The following is a 14,054-nucleotide window of genomic DNA, read 5'->3' as shown; positions in this document are numbered from 1 at the left end:
CTCCTAGGCCCAGGCAGCTGCAATGTCCCCCTCACCAGCGTTCCCTGAGGCACTTTGGTGGCAGGTTTCTCTGTGAATGTGCCCCTAGATGTCAGTGTTGGGCCATGGGAGGCTGGGAGAGCAGAACAGAGAGATCAGGAGGCTAACGAGAGGGCGGACAGCCAGGGGGATAGGAAGCTCAGATGCTTACAGCTGGGATGCAGCAGGGCCCTGGAGTTTCTGAGTGAATCAGACTTAGCCCCGCATGGAAGCTGGGGAGATGGCGACCGTGGGAGGTGGATTGGGTGCATTCCCTGACCGTGGATACCAGCAGCCAGCCTGGCTGAGCTAAACTGGGCTCATGTGCAGCTGAGTTTTGGGGATCGTGGAGAGGGGCACTCCCTCACTCCTGTGCCGGTGGGGGAGCTCAGGTTCCCTGCTTGTGCTTTGCCATTCTCCACTCTACACAGAGGACCCCGTCTTTCTTCACCCAAACCCAGCGTGATTATCTCTCCGCTCTATGCAGTCCCAGGGGCCAGATCCCCTGGGGCACAGGCAAGGACAGGAGGGGGCTCGGAGGCTCTCTCACCAGGCTCTTGTGATTTCAGAGGACTTGATAAGGTCTCTGACAGCCAGAAACCACATGCAGTTCTGTGTCATCCACTCAGCTCGCCAAGACAACTTTTCCCCTCCTCTCTCTGGAGCCAGGCGTTTGCAGCTCTGGAGTTGCATGGCATCACACAGCAGCTTTCCCATGGCCTGAGAGGCCCCTCTCTGCACCCAGCTCTTTCTCTAGGGACCCCCACTAGATCCCACTTCGGGCATTTTGCAGTTCCCTGTGCAGAAATGGGAGAGCCCGGCCTGAATAACACCTCACCCCATTAACTCTGTGTCACAGGGCATGGGGGGCACCAGACCCTGCACCACACACCTGCAGTCAGATCTGACTCTCACTCAGCAGGGAGAACAGAAGGTTTATTAGGCGACAGGGGCACTGCGTAGAACAAACTTGTCAGCACGGAAACCAGAAGATGTCAGTACAATCCATGCTGGGGAGAGGGGCCCAGAGGGGTCCCAGAGCCAGGGCCCTGGCCCTCCTTCCTCCCTCTCCAGCCAGATGTGACTGCCCCACTCAACAGCCCAGTTCCATTTCAAACCAGCCAGGCCCCTTCTCCCTCCTTTGGCCTGTTCCCTGCGGAAGGAAGGTGTCACCTGGTTGCCTAGGTTACAAAGAGCACAGAGTGCCATTGCCTACATGTGAGAAGTCATCACACTGAAACTCCTCACACCAGTATGACTGATGCTGTGCCTAGGCAAACCCCACCTTGGGTTGCTATGGGACAGTGGGAAACACATGCAACCTAACCAAGGGAACAAAATCCTCTCACACCCCACTTTGTCACACTCTGCACTGTTAGAGGCATCCCTGGTGTCGGCTGGAAGGGTTGGTGAGGTTTGGGGGCTGCTGTAAAGATAACAGCTTCCCCAGTGCTTTGGCGCATTCATGTTTCGATAGCATCGCTGGCTCTAAAGCCATCTGTGTAGGGATTTGTGTTCTGGCCAGTCAGCCTGTGGTCTGTGGTGGGGAGGGCTGCAGCTGAGCTGAGCTGGCTCTCTGCCAGGTGTGTAAGTAAGCTTAGTAACTGCAAGTGATATCCCAGGAGCCTTGCACCCATGGCTGTGGCTGGAGAAGAAGGGAGGAAAGCTTCACCGTGCTCTCTGCTGGGGCTGAGCTGCTCTGCCTGGGAGGGGCCCAGTGCCCACGCTCTGTTGGAGATCTGGCATCGCTCGCTGTTGGAGAAGGAGCAGCGTGGACCCATGTGGGAAGGAAGCTCCCTCAGAGGCCTCCTGGACACCAGTGACTTGTGCAGAGTAAACTTCACACAGATTCCGTGGCCATGTCCGAGACAGGGGAGGAGTTTGCAGGGGTGGGGGCCATGTTGCTCTGCATGGAAGGGCCAGTGTGGAGGTGACCAGTACAGGGGAAGGCAGAGGGGAGGGGATAGAGCTGGGCTGTCAGCAGAGCAGCTGCTTCAGAGGTCTCTGGGCTGGGCTATGCCCCTGCTGGCCACACTAGAGCTGCTCAGGGGTGGATGTCAAGTGGCTGCTGAGTTGAGGCGACTGCACCAAGATCCCTGGCTAACATGGGACATGCTGGTGCTGTTGAAGCAGCATCTAGAACAGGGGCAGGCCATAATTTTTCATGAAGGGCTGCTCCCAAGATTTTGTTAAGTGCCTCCCGAGCCACTGTCTTTGGGATAATTCCTCCTCCTTTGTTGAAAAGAGGAAGCTGTCAATCAGCATTGCCCAGCCAGGAGGGGAACATAATTTCAGTTATGTTCATAAGAAAAAAAAGCCCCTTTCAGTGCATGTTTGAAAATAAGTCTGTGGAATGTACAAACGATATTAATCAGTGTGTAAATGTGAATGCACAGACATAGAACAGTAACAGATTTCAACATTTATAATGGGACGGACGAGCCTGAGACCCAGCAGCCAATTGTGCCGAACCCCCTTATGAAATGTCATGCCCCACTAGGGGGACTGCCCTCTACTTTGCCACCCCTTCCTGAGAGTCTGTGTACCTTGCTAGCCGCTCCCACAATATGCAGGCCAAAGCTCACGAGGTAAGTCTGTGGCAACTCCCCTCGCATGCTGCAGGCCCCACCCCTCCCTCGTCCTGCTGCTTCCCCCAGGTAATGGGGCCTGGGGATTACTTGTGGCTACGAGCTGAGTGTGGCGGAGGCACCAGTGGTCATCTACCCTCCTCTCTTGCACTAACCAAACAGGTGCCTCCCTCCTGGCCTGCTGCACCTCACTTCTCTGCAGGCGGTGGGTCCCAAAGAGGCACTCTCTTTCCCACTGCTGCAGAGAACCAAGGCACAGTGGGCTGGGCCAGGGGGGCAGGAGGAGAGGGGGCATTCCATGGTGCAGCAGGGCAGAGCAGGCTGCCACTGCTGCCGCCCCTGTGGTGGGAGCAAGAGGTGACCCCTGCGGCCTCTGCTGTGTCTAACCCTCAACCCCAAGTTACCTTCACGCATCTGCCCTAGGTCGGTTGGGGTGGCTGTGCAAGGGGGCCTGAGAGGACTGTCCCAGTCTGTCCAATGGAGGGGGTGGCTCTGTGGCTTGTGCAAAGCAGACATGCGAGCAGGGTCGGGGAAAGCTTGTCCCAGGACTGCGCACTGCCCAGCACATCTGCCTGGGGGCTCCCATGGGGCGTGGGGCTGCCAGACGACAGCGTGGCTTAGAACTTCAAAGTCATCCAGATCAGCACCCAAAAGTTTGGATGCTTCTTCTGAGTGCCTTTGGCCTGCCAGACTGTTCCTGGGATAGCCAGGCAGAGGCAAATAACCGAGCGAGGCTGTGCTGCTCCCCACAGCCCCTTTCAGAGCAGGACTAAGGATTACTACACCAGGCTGTCAGAGCCTGCTGGGAGCTTGGGCTGAGGGGCAGAGTGGCAGATGAAGAGGTCTGTCCTCAGTGGCTGCTCTGGCATGGCTGCGCAATGAATTCAGTTCACTCCATTATCTACTTCAAAGTGTCACGTACCAGCTTCAATTCGTGCTTTTGTGGACAAGGCATAAACTTGCAGCCACGAACTACTGAAAATCCCCAAACAGGGCCTGTTCTGCTGGCTTCCTTTTGTCAACCGTGTGTTTGCATGCAAAACCTATGTGCAACTTTTGCAGCTATGGAAAGCAAAAATAAGCCCTCGTAGTAAGCAGCTAGGAAAAGAATGCAGAGCTGTTTGGGAGCTGCATCCTAAATCTACTCAGGCTTAATATGGGAGACAGGTAATCATAGGAAAACAGAACTTAATGAAAAATATTGTAAGGAAAAATATAAGTTATTTTCAGCTCCAGCTTGCATTAACTCTCCCTGACATCCTTGCTGGCAAATGTAACTGTCCTGGAAGGTTCGTAAAGGCCTTTTGAATAAGGTGTGCATTCCTCCGGGATTAGCGCTTGAACATGTGCAATCCCAAACCCATTCCACACGCAGGCCGCATTACCCTTCCTGCGGGTAATGAATGCTTGACTATATACTGATCATGTCTGCTCAGGTGCACTTCTGGACTTTGCATCTGAGCCATGGAATGACTGGCAGCAAGTGGAGTCTGCAGTATGTTGCTCACCCAATCTTTGCTCTTTCTTAGTTTTTTGGAAAGGGGGTGATGCCACTTGTGACCAGAGCAAATGCCAAGATTTTCTGTTAAATCAGGCTACGTCTTTGCCAGAAGAGAGGTGTTGTCCACACCTGCTGAATCCCATGGGCAGTGAGTCAGCATAGAAACTTCCAAGCAACTGCTGATAAACCCAGAAGGCCACGCTGTGCTTCATGTTTGACTGCAGGGAACAGCGATTAATGCTGTCCCTAGGCACCAGAGCACTTGCACTTAAAGGGAAATTGTTGTATCTAGAAGCCCCCTGCACGCAAAGCAAAGATCAGTCCTCTGGGAGAAAGAGCTGCTCTCCCAAAGTCAGGCTGCAGACTCAGAACAACTGTTTCTCATTGTTTCTGGAAGGCTCTGCGGTACCCATTACATCTAGAGAGAGAGAAATGAGAGGAATTAGCCATTATGGCATCGCCTTAGTGGGCAAACACTGGGAAGGGGAATAAGCATTTAACCACAGGCTTGTCATTAATGTCTTGTTCGGAATATTCTTCCCATTCTTACACAACATACCGGGGTGGCCAAACCAGAAGAGTTCAGTCCCTGGAGAACAGCTCAAGACATTCTCACCCATAAAGCAGTTTGTTGTGACAGAGTTTCTCAATCATCCAAGTCTGTAGGACTGAAATTCTCCTTTGGAGACAGTTCCCTGTGCCAGGCTGCCTGTGTGGTCATGGGGCAATCTCCTCTCAGGTCTTGGAGTGTTTGTAGGGCTATGAATCTGTTGAATTAAACTTAGAATAGGCTCTAAAACCGCGCAAGGTGGTAGAATCCCAGAGCTCAGGCTGGTGCCCAAGCCCAACTCTCTACACCACAAATCAACAGCTGTTTAGCTGGAGCTCATGTGCCCAAGTCAGTTGGCACAGGCCAGTGCAGGGGGTCTAACAGCAGTGAAGAGAGACCCTTAGATGTTGCCAGAGGATTCATGCCCCAACCAGCAGCTGTCAGGAATATTCCTATTGGGTCTACTCAGATATAATTCTGGGGCATAAAATTTATACATCCCCTGGGAGTGCAGCAGGGAGTGCTCCTCAAACAATGTAGAGTTAGAAACTTGGGGTTAGTGGTATGTGCCAGCAGTGCTAAAATTTACCTAGAGTCCATTTGAAATGCCTGAAGATACTCATCAACTGAAATGTGATTTAAAAAATTCTTATGATCAAAACCAGAGCTAGAGCCAGAGGTGGAAAAAGTACCCAAAAAGTTATTTGAGTAAAAATGCAGCGGATGGTGTAGAGATGTACTTAACTACAAGTTACTGGTGCCTCGCTGAAAAACTACTTGAGTAAAAGTACAGACGTGCACACACCCAAATGTCAAATATAGATTGTACTTAAGTATTCAGAAGTGAAAGCAGTTGCACTTTTACTCAAATAACTTTTTGGGTACTTTTTCCACCTTTGGTTACAGCATCTTCAGACTACTGTAAAACCCTGAAGATTTCTGTGATTGGACAGATCTTGAATTCCTGGTGCGCTCAGAGCCCCAGACAATCTGGAGCTCAATAGCCAGATCTGTAAGCCCACCACAGTTAGTATGGCTGGAGGGTAATATAGACTGTGGATCTTGTTTTATTTGGTCTGAAATTTTCAGAGAGTGGACCAGCAAGGAAATATATATGCCAAATCAGGATGTTTTTTAAAGAAATGTTTTCTATTATTTTTTCAAGAAAATGCAAAACCAAACCAAATACTATGAGCTAAATATTTAAATGAATAAAACAAACACAATTGCAACACAAAATATATCACTTTATACTTGCAACTTCTTTGTTAGTCCTAGGAAAGAGGCAGAGTCAGCACATGCTGGTTGCAAATGTAGTCTGAAAGAAAGTTGTTTTAGCAATGATATCACACTATCTCTGTTCTGTCATAACAGCAGGAATACATCCATCCGGCACCAGGTACTAGTGTATTTCTCCACGTTATCACTGATGTATTTTTCTCTCCCAGAGTTGGGTTGGGCAGTTCTTTCAGCCATTCCAAATCACTGCACAGTCTGTCTGTGTTTTCCCAATCAGCAAGACACTGATGTTTTATCTGTATTTTATAAACAGGCCCTGAGGTTGTTGCAAGATCTGACATTCACCCCACTCCTCTCTTTTCCCAGGGCTTCCTTCCCCTGCTGTCCCAGAAAATGTTTTGGTTTGAAAACAGAATGTCCTTCCCCAAGTCTGGAAAAGTCTCAGATCAGCTGATCAGAACATGACTGGTGTCTGTTGTGGATGAGTTTCCTGGTTCTGGCTGGCCACTGGTGATCTCAGGGACAATGGGAAGGTAGCCAGATCTTTGATATCCTTTTGTGCCCTAGTAATCTGTTTTCACTGCTGTTGTCTTGGGGACAGACTCACATTTCATGCAACTGTGGCTAGTGTTCCTGCTTCTGTGTTTTCTTCTCTCCTTTAGGCAGAAATCCTGAAGAGGGTAAATAATACTATTTCCAGGTGTGCCCAATCAGACAGGAATAAAAAAGAGACACTATAATCTGTTGCACTAGGTACTTACTTAATACAGGTTACCTGCAAATGTGCCACTGGGCAAAATGTTCCATTTATACTGGGGGTGGGGAGGGGAGGATAGAATTCTGTGACCGTCTGTCACGACTTCACACCCTAGTGGGAGGGGATGCGACCCTTCATGTCTTGCTCCTGTGTCCATGTTACAGGGAAGTCTACGCATCAGAGCTCCACTCCACTCTGGTCACCCTTGCATGAAAGAGAGACAGCAGCAGGTGACACTAATCCACCAGTCATCTTTATCCATCAGGTCATACGCTTCCACGGTTTGACCTGTTGTGGCCAACACATGCCCTTTGTCTATGTCATTTACCAAAAATGGGAGCTTGCAGCGGCGGGTTGTGGGCTAGCAGAACCCAGCTGGGCTTTGTGCAGGGACCTGGATTGCTGCTTTATTCTTTGTCAAAAGTCTTGTTGGACTCACTAAAGACTTGCCAGGCAAGTGAAGGTGAGACCAAGGCAGTGGCTTCAGCTTCCCATAGCACCAGGAGAAGATGTAGCAATGTGCTGCTTTTGCTTTATCAGCATGGTTTCAAACCATATGTGAACCTATCATCCGTTGCCCCACCAGAGGACGAAGGCTAGAGGGAAAGCTGGGAACATTCAGAAGTGCCTAGAGCCCCAGTAGTACCATCACATCTGTCTGCTATGTCTTCATCTATCCAGGCCTTTCTTTTTAGTCCGACAGTAGGTAAGGCATCTGCTAAGCTGTTCAGAGTCATCTCTCCTGGTCACCTCCAAAAAGACTTTGGAGCACGTCATTTTTTTCAATGAAGATCTCTGATGTTTGTGATTCCATCCCTCTCCATCACTGGACTGTGTAAGTCCATTTCCGCTCTTCTCACAAATATTCCTGGTCTTTAGCTAACACCTTCAAGGGCTCTTGTAAAGCAGCACTATTTAGAAGCAGTAAATCTTACCTGTGGCTTTAACAGAGAAGAAAATGGCAGGAGGAGCGTCAGCACATTTCAGATCCTTCCCTGTGCATCTGCTCCAACTTGCGAAGAGCAACCTATTAAGGGTGCATTAGCTTTTGGACAGTTGCTCAGAGCTCTCTGGATTGCACTTGAGATCTTTGTTTAGTCTTTGAGGGACACTGTCACATGGGCAATTTATCAAGGAGAACTGTTTATCTGGAACTCAAATAAACCCCACGCTGTTCAGACTGAGGTTTCTCCTGAGTTTCCACCAAGGTAAACACCGGTAACTGGCAGGTTACAGATTCTCTGTCAAAGCCAGACACATACAATAAATGTTTAAACTAAACCTTGCTATAAAGGGCAGCTGTCACGGCATCCACGACACCTCTCCCCTCTCTGCAGCCTTTCGCCATTCATTCTTGTAATGCTAGCTTACACTGCTAAAGCTTTGCCTGCCGCCCAATGGAAATGTACAGATTAGTCTCAAGCATGATCTTGCTCACTGCCGAAGTGCAGTCATGTCTGTGGTGGGAAGCAGCAGCTGTTTAACAGCATGCAGCAACACTGTGCAGTGGTTTAGGACATGGCGCGACGGCTGCTGTATCTGTGTGGAAGCCCAGGTGGAATGTTAGAGAGTCAGAACATTTGGGTTCACACCCTGAGATCCGGGAAAAGTGGTTGGGGATCTTTTATGAGCACAAGTGATGAGGAGCTTCGTGCTGCATGTCACGCAGAAGACAGTGCCTCCTGCAGCTGCCTAGCACTGCCACTGACTCACAGGGAAGCAGCACTTTCTGTAGAACTGGTGGTTATTTGAAAGCTTCTCCTCTGAGTTGTGGTGCAGCAGGCTTGCGATGTCTGTTGGGCTCACAGTCCCCTGTGATTTCCTGCAGGCTGCCCAGAGAGCTTTTCTCTTCCTTGTTATAAATGGGAAGCATTTCCCTGTGTATCCAGATGGCCGATGGTGTGTGAGGTTTTCCTATCAGTCGGACAATGTGAAAATGGTGCCTGCACATTTCCAGCTATGATGGCAATCGTTCTGCCAAAACAGCTCTCCGCTCCCCACCTTCTTATGATGGTGAAACAACCTGCAAAAGACTTTATAACTGCCTGAAGAGGAGAGTTTGTATCTAGGAGGTGAGCCTGGAAGGAGTTCTGAAAGACAGGATTCATAGGAAGGAGCAGATAAAGGAGAAATTTGCATAACTTACCTGGCTGTAAAGCCCAGCCCTGTTGAGAATCCTACCATCAAAGACAGACCACGCATAGCTAAATTGAGGCTGGAGGAACTGCTTTTCCTACAGTCGTTTGGCATGGGCCATGACCCTTTATAACATCCAAGCTGTTGGGAAGAGATGGGTCTTTGAATGGTTTCTTCCAGCCCTTGAAATACTCATGAGCCTTTGTTTCCTCAAAACCTATGATTATTATTGAGGTTGTTTTGGTAGCATCCAAAAGCTCATATCAAGGATCAAGGCCCATTGTGACAAACCTAGTCCAAGCGAACTGCACAGTGCCCTGTCCTGTCCTAGGCTGCTCACGAGTTCTCTGACAAGGATACTCTGTTGTACAGCTGTATCCAGCTTTAAAAAACAAGTTAAAGGCTGAGATTGTTTAAAGTGGCTCATTAGATCTGTGACACAGCACAGCCTGGCCTCAGCAGCAGGCCCTTGCTAGGTGCTTTCCACTGACCACCAGCTAAGGGCATGTGTCCTGGCTGTGGCATTCGTGTTTAGGACAGCGGGACAGTTTGAAGCTCCACAAGGTGGCTGTTCAGTAGGAAGCTGGCACAGCACTGGGGTGTTCTATGCTTGGGAGCAGCTGCTAGTGTTAGTCTGGGCCTTCAGGGAACAGGTGTCATGTGAACTCTTGCAGCTGGAATAGTGTTGCTCTCACTCTTCCATTGCTGAAAGGGGAGTGGGACCCTGTCATTGTGTGACTTAGAGCAAAGACCATCACCTGAACATTCATACCTCAGCACCTGCAAAGAGATGGCTGGGTGAATGCTGCACTGCAAGCAGAGGGCCTGTTCCCAGCTGTTGAGCAGGCTGGAGATTTGGGGCTGCCAGCTGGGAAGGCAGGGCTTGAGCGTGCATTGACCTGTGAGTCAGTCAGTGGCTTGTGAATATTGCACAGTGGAAATTAAAGTAGTTGGTTTGACTCAGGAGTGATGCCAGCTAGTCTGACCAGTCTGGCGGCTTGATGAGCTGGAATTCTTTCTGGGGAGGACAGGGTTTTGCAGAGGAGCTCAGTTTGGCATGATGTTCAGGCATGGGCCTGTCTTTTCATATGGTCCAAACTCTGTTCTCAGTTTGCCCCTGTCCCCTGCCACCCATCCAGTTGAGTGGCAGCAGCTACATGGGAGAATGAGAGCGGAAATTGGCTGCGTGCCTTTCTGCCGCCCACTGTCACCACCACTCTTCCTGCTAAAGTAACACACACTTGAGTTGCTAGGCAGAATGAACCAGCTAAAAGCTGAGAATCCTACAGGGCTTCCAGGAACGACGACAAAGGAGATGCCAGGAAAAGGCTGTGTGCTAGGAGAATATTCCTGCGATGCTCATTACCAGACTCCCAGTCTCTTCTTCTGACGAGGGGTCCCTGTAACAACAGATGTGTCTTTGCAATTCATCCCCTCTTCCTGAGCAGTGGAAGGAGCAGCCCAGGCGTAGCTGGGTACGTTCCAGTGCTAGAGCCTTAAGTATGGCAGGTTTCTGCCCCCCCAGACACTCTTGCACACAGCAGGCTCACATGGGTGCAGCCTCAGTTAGATCTTCATGGCTCAAGTGCTGCGCTCAGTCTGAGGCCTGGCTTTGGAAGGGATGGGTAGGGAGCAGTGGGCTCTGGGGAGAGGGGCATTGCACAGCTTGCAGGATCCGAGAGCAGTTTGGGACAGGCAGCAGCAGAGGCAGCAGAGACAGAGCAGCGATTTAAATGCATTGTGAGCTGAGCGGCTGTCCTGGCAGAACAAGTCCCAGGTTCAAAGCTGGAGAAAAGAAGGACTCATAAAATGAGGTGCATGTCTCCTGTGCAACCCAAACAGTGTGTTCTATGGCTGATGGCACTAGCCAAGGGCCTCCCAGCCCTTCTTATTGCTACTGCCGGGCCAGGAGCACCAGCTGTCGCAGCTCTTCCTACCCACCAGCACCCTGCAGCTCTCCTCATGCCTGGGGATGGCAAGATCAGCCTGGAACTCAATCATTTAGTGCCCTGAGAGTGTCAGACTCCTTAGAGCCACCAGCTGATAGGAGGTCCCCCTGCAGAGGTGCCTGCTCAGTGGGGGTTGCCCAGCATGGAAAGCCATTGCCTCAGCTGGGAGAGAAAATCTGACCATGAAGTCAGCTTCCCCCCATCAGTGCTTCTCACTCCCAGTTGGTAGAACACTGGGCTTTGGGTGCTAGTGTGTGAGCTACATTTCAGCTCCCGCTGTGCCAGCAGCCTCCTGTCAGCACCTGCTGTGGGTGCAGGAGAGAGGGTCTCTTTCACTTCCCTTGCTAGTCTCGTGGGTCCTGCTAGCCTGCTGCCCTGTCCTGCCCTGGGCTTGGCTGCCTGCCAGTGGCAGGCCAAACAACAGCTGTGCATCAGACCTGGTCAGCGCAGAGCTGCCACACCTGTCCTGTTTGTAAAGTGCTCGGGGATGCTGTGAGCTGGAAGGCAGGCGACTTGAACAAGAGCTTTACTGTCTGCCTCTGCTACAGACCAGCCCCAGGAAGGGTTGTATCAGAGGCTTTCAAGTTAAGTGCTGCTTAGGTTTCAGCATGCCTCTGCCATGCCAAGGGCACTGACAAATGGAAGCTGGAATGCTGGGATGCTCCTCTGGACCTCCCACCACTCCTCCTGGGAATCTCCTCCCCTGCATGTTACCAGACTTCTTTTCTCATGCTGTGCTCAGGCGGGGCCCATCTTGTCACCTCCTGGGGCTGTTTCTCATGGTGACTTTATCTGTTGTTCTTGCCCATTCTCTGGGGTGAGAAGGGATCCTGCTGAACCCATGGCTCTGACTGCAGAGGTGACTGGAGTACAACCAATACCCTCTATTTATTTTCCCCCTTGACTGACAGCTCCTTGCCTGCAGCCTTCTTCTCTTACAGTCCTAATGTGTCTTCTGGCAGGTTTCCTTGCTTTGAGTGGTTTTTAAAGGACAGAGCAGTTAGGCTGAAGGAAAAGCCGAGTTTTTCCATTCTTTTTCCCTGACCCCCAGTGATGCTGGAGTGGGGCCCTGTCAGCACATGCCAGAAACTGCAGCAGATAGAGGAGGGTTTTCCCGCAGTGCCTGACTCCATATTCAGGACAACAGCAGGGACACTAAGCTGGAGGGAGAGGTAGATATGCTGGAGGGCAGGGATGGGTTCCTGGGTGACCTAGTCCTTTTCTGCAGAACTGCTGCTTAGCCAGCTGGTCCCAAGCATGGAGCAGGGCTTGGGATTCTTCTGTCTGAAGTGCAGGATTGAGCCAAAAGAAAGATGAGATTCAACAAGGACAAGTGCAGAGTCCTGCACGTAGGATGGAAGAATCCCATTCAGTGCCACAGGCTGGGGACTGACTGGCTAAGCAGCAGTTCTGCAGAGAAGAGTCTGGGAATTACAATGGATGAGAAGCTGGGTATGAGTCAGCAGTGTGCATATTGGGCTGCATTAGTAGGAGCATTGCCAGCAGATGTAGGTAAGAGATTATTCCCTTCTGTTCGGAACCAGTAAGGCCACATCTGAAATATTGTGTCCAGTTTTGGGCACCCCACTACAGAAGGGTTGTGGACAAATTGGAGAAGGTCTAGCCGAGGGCAGTGCAAACAATTGGAGGGCTGGGCAACATGACTTAGGAGGAGAGGCTCAGGGAACTGGGCTTATTGACTATGCAGAAGAGAAGAATCAGGGGCATTTGATATCAGCCTTACACTACTTGAAGGGGAGTTCCAGAGAGGAAGGAGCCAGGCTGTTCTCATTGGTGACAGATGACAGGACAAGGAACAGTGTTCTCAGGTTGCAGTGAGGGAAGTCGAGGTTGGATATTAGGAAACACTGTTTCATTAGGAGAGTGGTGAAGCACTGGAATGGTTACCTAAAGAGGTATGAGAATTTCCATAGTGGAGATTTTGAAGGCCCAGCCTGACAAAGCCCTGGCTGCGATGATTTAGTTAGGTTTGATCCTGCTTCGAGCAGATCGCTGAACTAGATGGTGTGATGATGGCTCTTCCAACCTTAATCTTCTATGATTTTGTGATTTTATGATTCTGTCACAGCAGACACACGCAGAGCTAATATTACAGCTTCAGGTTCAGAGTATGCTATGGTACACTTGGCTCTTCTGCAGATTGGTGGGTTGTGTCTGGGAGCTGACACCATGTCTTTTATGACATAGCTAGTTCAGACTTGGCTTTAGCCACCATGCCGATGGTCAGCAAATCTCTCTTTTCACTTGGGCACTTGCAATGCTGCTGGCATTAGACCTTGAGCAGTTACCTGACTCACCCAGCTGCTAGTACCCAGGGCTTCCCAGGAGAACAGGTCCTTTATATCCTGGTTACTCATTACTACAACAACCCAAAGGCCTTCTGCCCAGTCCATGTGTGGGGGTGCACAAAGAGTTTCCCTTCACTCTTCTGTGTGTTATATGCAGAAGAGGGAGTCGAATGCTCTGGCTGATGCAATGTGACACAGCCCTTACCAGAGGGCTGGTTTCATTGGGCATAAAAATTTTAAACTTTGTCTGGTGCAGCAAGGCTAACTCATGTGATCTGTGACAAAACCAGCAGCTTCCACCTCTCCCCAACTCACACAGGCAGCAGGGGGGCTATGGACCCAGGAAGTCCACTGAGGGCTGTCTTGAGGCCACCAGCCCAAGCTACTTGCTCTGGCACTGCAGCGACACTGCTGTTTCTTAAGCAGTAGACCTAGTGCAAGTATCTGTGTAAGCAGGGGATCATACCTCCAGCTGCCTCCCCTCTCATCCTGCCTTCAGAGCTGAGTTGGCCCAGGCCCTTCACTCTCGCCCCTTGCACAGAGATCCTTTGTCAGAGGCGCATTCCACTGGGAGTCGACACTAGGTGTACAAGCGAACTCTACTGACCCAAGCAGACGAGGGAGAGCTTCCACTGCAGGCAGAGGTAGGTGGGCAGGAGAGGTGTTCAGCATGAAGTCAGAGGGCTCTAAAACCCGCTCCCTGGCAGTGGACAGGGGAGCATCTCTACAACAAGGCTGTGATCCCAAAGGTGCCTTAGTCTGCACCAGATCTGGTTCGTTGGAGCCAATGCCTTGGAGGTTGGGGGATTCCTGTAGCACTTCTGTCTCCTGTGCTCTCAGAACAGGCTGCCTGTCAGGTCACCCTCACTGTGGTGAGTGTCCAATGGCAGCATGTGGCATGTAGCCTTCCTTACCATGTCCTTCCCTGCAGACTTTTGGGTGCGGACCATTTGCTGGGCTACTCTCCAGCCCACCTCCTGACTCAAGAGAGAAGCTCCATGTAACCT

The 14,054-nt window shown here is 50.8% G+C and overlaps 1 protein-coding gene across 1 annotated transcript in view; it reads left to right on the top strand.

Annotated features, from left to right (window-relative positions):
* SFRP1 (secreted frizzled related protein 1) overlaps positions 1-14,054 on the top strand; it is a 40,888-nt gene that overhangs the window by 11,872 nt on the left and 14,962 nt on the right. The gene's annotated exons all lie outside the window — the stretch shown is intronic.

This window comes from Carettochelys insculpta, chromosome 31 (genome assembly GCF_033958435.1).
Source record: "Carettochelys insculpta isolate YL-2023 chromosome 31, ASM3395843v1, whole genome shotgun sequence".
In the NCBI taxonomy this organism is placed as follows: domain Eukaryota; kingdom Metazoa; phylum Chordata; order Testudines; family Carettochelyidae; genus Carettochelys; species Carettochelys insculpta.
The sequence above is the reverse complement of the archived record's forward strand: the minus strand, read 5'-3'. Positions and strand labels throughout refer to the sequence as shown.